This window comes from Lactuca virosa, chromosome 4 (assembly GCF_052849685.1).
Source record: "Lactuca virosa cultivar CGN04683 chromosome 4, Lactuca_virosa_CGN04683_v6, whole genome shotgun sequence".
Classification (NCBI taxonomy): Eukaryota; Viridiplantae; Streptophyta; class Magnoliopsida; order Asterales; family Asteraceae; genus Lactuca; species Lactuca virosa.
In genome coordinates this window covers 160,443-166,766 of record NC_136429.1, presented here as the reverse complement: position 1 = coordinate 166,766, position 6,324 = coordinate 160,443, and the positions used below count along the sequence as shown (strand labels likewise).

The window sequence follows — 6,324 nt, the reverse complement described above, 5'->3', positions numbered from 1 at the left end:
AAGCATAGGGGTAGATGAAAGCAGGAGCAAAAGGGGATTGAATGAGGGATGAATCTTCTGAACTGCTTGAGAGCTGGAAGATTGGGATATCCCGACTTCCCATTCTTACACCCGCTTTGAAAGGTAAGATATCGACCTTTGATGGGGGGGCTCTCACAGGTCTACTCGCCAGTGTCTTCCTTCCACAAGTTCTACCTACGCTTCCCGGTTATAAGATCTCATACGGAAGAAGAGCCTCTAGGATTATTCATCATCCTTAGCAGCTTGAGCAGGCTCCTCAATGGCTTGGATAGCCCCTGAAGTAATATCCTAACGTGTACTCAAGAACACAAGAAAAGAGCTTTTAAATGGCCTTCTTTTTTTTGATCAAAAAGTAGTGTTTTCCCGTGTTTTTCGGCCATAAACTAGAGAGTTAGGTTAAAGGTAAGCCGGCTAAGAGGACTAGGAGCTTAGCTTGCTGGCGAGAAAGGGTGAGTGTTCAGTACGCTCTTTAGCCTTTAACAAGGGCTAAGCCGCTAGGAATGGCTTGTTGGCCTGTTGGGAGACTGGAACGAAATGATTCTCGTTAGAGAAGCACGAGTGGAACGACTTTAGTGTCAATAGGTGCCTAAATGAAGCGATTAAGCACCGGGGGCTTTGCTGGCTTGCTGGCTAGCTCGTGCAATCAATAAAAAAGGATTCGCGTTAGTAAGCTAGCTTTGTAAGCTAAGCAAGCCTGGTTCTCCGGGCACTACGGTAGGACGTGGATCGACCATGACGAGAATGGACTTCTCCATAATGTAATAGAAGAGTTACAGTCCAGTTCCACGGGCTTTCTCCCTTCTCGACCAGACGAAGGAGATATGAATTCCATTCAGGCGGGTAAGGGCTTGGCTTGACCCTTTGTTCTCTCATGGTCGGGTCGGAGGCGAAAACTGGCAAAGTTCATCATTCAGTGGTGGGGTGTTCGTAGAAAAGAAGGCGTCGCCCAACGAGTGGCAGATTTTGATGGAGTCTCGCTTGGATGCTGGGGATATCCATAGATCTGGATACAGTCCCCGGAATAGTACGCGCGCTAGCGCGCTACGGCTTATGCAGTTGATCGGATCATATAGCCCTTCGGGCAACCAACCAAACTAGGCACATCAAATTCCATTCCGATCAAGAACTTGGAGGTATGGCTGAGTGGCTTAAGGCATTGGTTTGCTAAATCGACATACAAGAAGATTGTATCATGGGTTCAAATCCAATTTCCTCCGGAACAGAAGTGAAACGGGCGGGCGAAATGACGTGAGTGAAAGAACCTCTTGGTGGAGTCCAGCCCCCCAGAATAGCACTACTTAGTGACTAGGAGTGGAGAGACCTTTGCGCGTTCTTTTTGTTTGATCGACCTATCTTCTTTCTATAAGCAAGCTCTCTCCGGCTGTCCAGGGACTGGACGGCTCTCGGTTCTTGAGCATGTTGGGGGATTAGGCGGCAGTTGAAAGAGCTGCTCGAAAGCTTTGTTAAGAAGCGAAAAAGGCCTATCTATTCTCTTTTTTTAGTACAAGGGCTTTTTACTAGTCAAGTGGTAAGGTAGGGCGCTATTCGATGAATAAAACATATTTTAGGAAAATGGTTCAGGTAGCTCAGCTGGTTAGAGCAAAGGACTGAAAATCCTTGTGTCAGTGGTTCGAATCCACTTCTAAGCGGGCCAAGGGTCCAAAGGCCGGGAGCGAGCCAGATTTTGAAATTCGAGTGCAAGAGTCAGCCAAAAAATGTGAGCGCTCCTGCACTATACGGCTTTTTTGCGTCGCCCTATCTTGCTGGAGGCAGATTTCGAAAAAAAAGCTGTTTCTTAGGTTCTCGCGTCCCTGTGCCCAAAAGGATGGGTGAGTTTGGTTTGAGTGTTCATCGATCGGGTGGATCTATATGCTCCGGGGTGGTGAGACGAGGTGTAGCATAGTCTGGTCAGCGCATCTGTTTTGGGTACAGAGGGCCATAGGTTCGAATCCTGTCACCTTGATGTGAGGCATTCCGTCAGCAAATACTCAAATATGAACATCCATCGACCGTTACCACTTCCTCTTACTCGTGACTCGTATATGTACTTTATATAGCAAGCACACGAGACCTATAGCTAAAGATCATATAGCGCCACAGTATATATATATATATACGAACCTATACGGAACACTTATCTCTTTCTCAGTGCTTTCTTTAGGCTCTTGGCTGCTCGTTGGTAGAACACAACCCATATGATATTGAGCTTGAGCATTCGGGCTTCTTTTTTTTTTTTTAAGAAATGCTTCTTTAGAATTCTAAGGTGGCAGGGCAGCTAGTTTGAGTGGGGCCTGACGGTTTCCCGAACTTCTTCTTTCATTTTAGATTAATAAGGGGCTAGTTGGGGAGGAAATCTCGATGGCAATCAAGGATGGATTTCTATTTCGGAAGGGGTGCTTACTGAAATAGTTCAACACTACGCTCATTGCTCTTCTTCTAAAGTCCCTTGGAGCCAATCGGTTGCCTGAAGCTTGACATGATGAAGGCGCTTTGAAGCCTTTCCCGAAGGAAAGAGGGAATGGCCCTTCCTCTTACCTTCTGTTGAGACTGAGATAGAAGACTGGGCTTTCTCCCTCTTCTACCGGGAGGCCGCGGGAGTCAACTCTGTCTCATCCTCATCCCCTGGTAAAGGCGATCCTAAGCCCTCCTCTCCGCTTAAGGGACCATACATAATTGGTTCATTTTTGTAAATTATTTGTTGTTAGGGACCAAAACTGCCAATTGTGTATAATGTATGTGTGTGTGTGTGCGCATCTGCATGTATGTTTTTCAAATCCGTGTGTTTTGTGTGGATATTTGGTTGTGTGTGATATTTAACAAGAATAGAAAATAGAAAATTTTAAAGTAGGATGCTATTTTGAGAAATCTTACAAAAGTTTGTTGCTATTTTGTTTGGTTACATGATGATGTGGAAATGCAGTTGATGAAGAATATGGTATACGTGACAAAAGCACAATAATCATCACCAAAAAGGTATCAACAACTCAAAAAGTGTCTCATGAACTTGGAAGCTGATAAGGATCTTGACCCGACTCCACTAATTGAACAACCCATAGCTTCCAAGATCCTTATCAGCTTCCAAGTTCATGGGATACTTCTTGAGTTGTTGATGCCTTTTTGGCGGTAATTACTGTACTTTTGTCACGCGTCTTATTTTTCGTCACATAGCATTCCCATCAACAGCAACTTATATAAATAAATTAAGAAAATAAAATGTATAAAACATGAAAGTAAATTGGTAATTGCGTAAGTAATGAAACATGAATGACAACAGTTAGGGCTTGAGTAATGTGTAGTGCTCCAGTCACATTAGGAGGTGGAAGAACCTGGAATGACGAAGAAAGAAATTGTTATAAGCAATCGAACAAAGAAACAACAATTCCACCTTAAATGCATATATAATCATGATGCCAAAATATATTAGTAATGATAGTTTAATTACCTCAAAATTTTAGTTTCCATATCAGTAATAACAACCTCATCATGATCTACCTCTTGTTGATAGAATTGAGTACAGAACACAGGGGATCTAGCAGCCAACATCAACTTATGAGCATGAAATTTTTCATGGCCCACTTTGAAGATAACATCACATATTCACAACCTTCCATATAATTCAGCAACATACCAAAATTTAATCCATAGTAGATTAGTGGTAACGAGACTTTACAACGAATATAGTAACGAGACTTTACAACGAACATACATTTTTTGAAACGAATGGTAATCAAATAGTGTAGTACTAAATTTATAATATTAAAGTGGCGTATGTCTGTAAATTATTTTATTGATAATATATAATAGTTAATAAAATGTTATAGTTATTTGGTTAATAATAGGATTATTTACACAAAAATATGATATTATGACGAAATTAACATAAAAGTCTTTGAAACGGGATGACCTTTCCAAAATTTGACAAAAATGTTTTTTTTTTATTATTTACCAAATTTCAAAGTTTTGTTTCTAAACAAAAGTCAATTGGGATTTTTCTCCTGTTAGACATTCTTTTATTAGTTATTTGTTAAGTGTGTTTGACGGAAGATTTTTTCAAAAGATCTCTAATAAATCACCAAGTGGATGTGGGTCTCACATTACATTCAAAGATAATTAAATCTAATGGAAACTTTTTGTAACATCTCAAAATTTCGAGTCCAAAAATTTCATTTTAATTAACTGATTATAAAAACATTCATAAGAAAACCACATAAAAGATATCATTCCGTAAATCCATATATCATGTCTGAAAACCCAAGTCATAAAATAGTATCATGTCATAGTACAATCCCAGAATATCTCAAGTGCGGAAAATCAATGCGAGTGTGTATGATGTGCTGCTACCGCGTCAGCTCCTTCCCCTTCGCTGAAGAGGTACCTGAAACCAAAACTATAAACTGTAAGCACGAAGCTTAGTGAGTTCCCCCATCGTACCGCATACCATACAATCACATAACATACATATACTGTCAGGCATATATGGGTGTCCGACCTACCCCTTCGGTCCTCTCGACCAGATGCCGCCTAGCATATCCGGGTGCTGGCCTCCCCTTCGGTCCTCTCGACCGGATACGGGGGACTATTTCACCCCACTACTACTACCACATAACATGTAACACATAATCATATTCTATCTAGCATGATTGGGTATGACTAACCCCTTCGGCCTTATCGACCTGAAATCTTGGGGACTATCTCCCCTACTGCTAACATCATATCATACTAGCACATAACATAACAGGTAGTAGCAAACCTAGATGAATATCACAAAGACAATCATCTATCATACAACTCCTACCGGTGGGCCGGCATTGTGGCCGTAGACCCACCGCTACTGGAAGGTAACTCACCTCGTACGAGTAGCTGCTGATAACCTGCGCGGGAAATCTCTGTCTGCGGCTGCTCCGGAAATCCTCCGACTATAATCCCCACAAAACACTCAGTCAGAATCTGATATCTACTTTTAGGGTAAAATGATTGTTTTACCCCTGACCAAGTCCAAGTCAAGGCCAAAGTCAACTTCCAGTTGACCTGACTCGCCGAGTTGGGCCGCCAACTCGTCGAGTCCTTATCCTTTTCACTGACCTCGTCTACGACTCTACTCGTCGGGTTTAGGGATGACTCGACGAGTTCTCCTTCCATACGAACCTCGAATGAACCTTCATCCGACTCGCCGAGTTGTATGAACAACTCGTCGAGTCCATCTCCCTCCTATGAACAAGTCCTGTCCTCGACTCGCCGAGTTATTGTTGGATTAGTGTCTAAGTCCATAACTATTTTGGTATGCACTTGACCCGATTATGAGCATGGTCCTTTTGGGTTGCCTTCACCATAGCAATATGTAGGATGAATTTAGGAGAGAAAGGTTTAATTATGATTTATTAATATATTATAAGAATAATATATTAAAGGAGAAATCATATAGTTTAATTAATATTAGTCAAGAATTAATTAAGAATTAATTTTGTGGCTAAAAGAGATTAATTAAACTTAGGGGACTGGATTTGTAATTATAAGATAATTACGATTGGGCTATGGATCACCTAATAATATATAGGTTGGACGAATTCTATGGGAAGCCCATTAGAAATCGTCCAAGGGATATGTTAAAGGAGTCAATGGGCTGCTTAGGGTCTAAGCAGCCAGATTAGGGTTTCCTAGTTGTAAACCCTAACAGCCTACATGTATATAAAGGATCCTTAAGCCCCAAAAACGTGGACAAGTAATCCTTTAGGGTTTCCAGCCGTTTTTGGTGCCTCCTCTCTCCTCCCTCTTCATCCAAGTTGCTTAGTGGTGTTTGTGACTCCATTAGAGGTGCAACACTTGAGGCACTAAGCTTTCTGAAGCCAATCAAAGCAAGGATTGATTGTTATTGCTATATAACAATCAAAGGTAATTACTAAACCCTTATTTCAGTTCTTATTTGATAGATCTAGGGTTTGTAAGTCTTGGATTCATTGCATGTACAATAGAGAAACCTAGATCCAAGCATTAGGGTTTGTATGAGCACATAGGATTGTTCTTATGCTTAAAACCCATCAGTTATATGAACAACTCATCGACTTCATCCTCAAGAGTTGGGAGATTGCCTTGGACTCGTCGAGTCTGTTCATGCACTCGTCGAGTCCTATGAACTCCGGGACTATGGCTTATCCCAAAACGTTAGGTTACTTCTCCGGACCCTCTAACACCTTTCCAGCACTCCACTGGGTCTCCTTGACCCATAACAGGAAAGGGGAGTCTACCCTCGGACTCGCCGAGTCCCAAGAACGACTCGCCGAGTCGATACAGTCCAAGTCTTATTTC

At 41.8% G+C, this 6,324-nt stretch overlaps 1 non-coding gene across 1 annotated transcript; it reads left to right on the top strand.

Moving 5' to 3' along the window:
* Positions 1–1,596: 1,596 nt before the first annotated feature.
* TRNAF-GAA (transfer RNA phenylalanine (anticodon GAA)) lies at positions 1,597–1,670 on the top strand. The gene has a single exon. It is a non-coding gene; the product is annotated as a tRNA-Phe (tRNA).
* Positions 1,671–6,324: the final 4,654 nt, after the last annotated feature.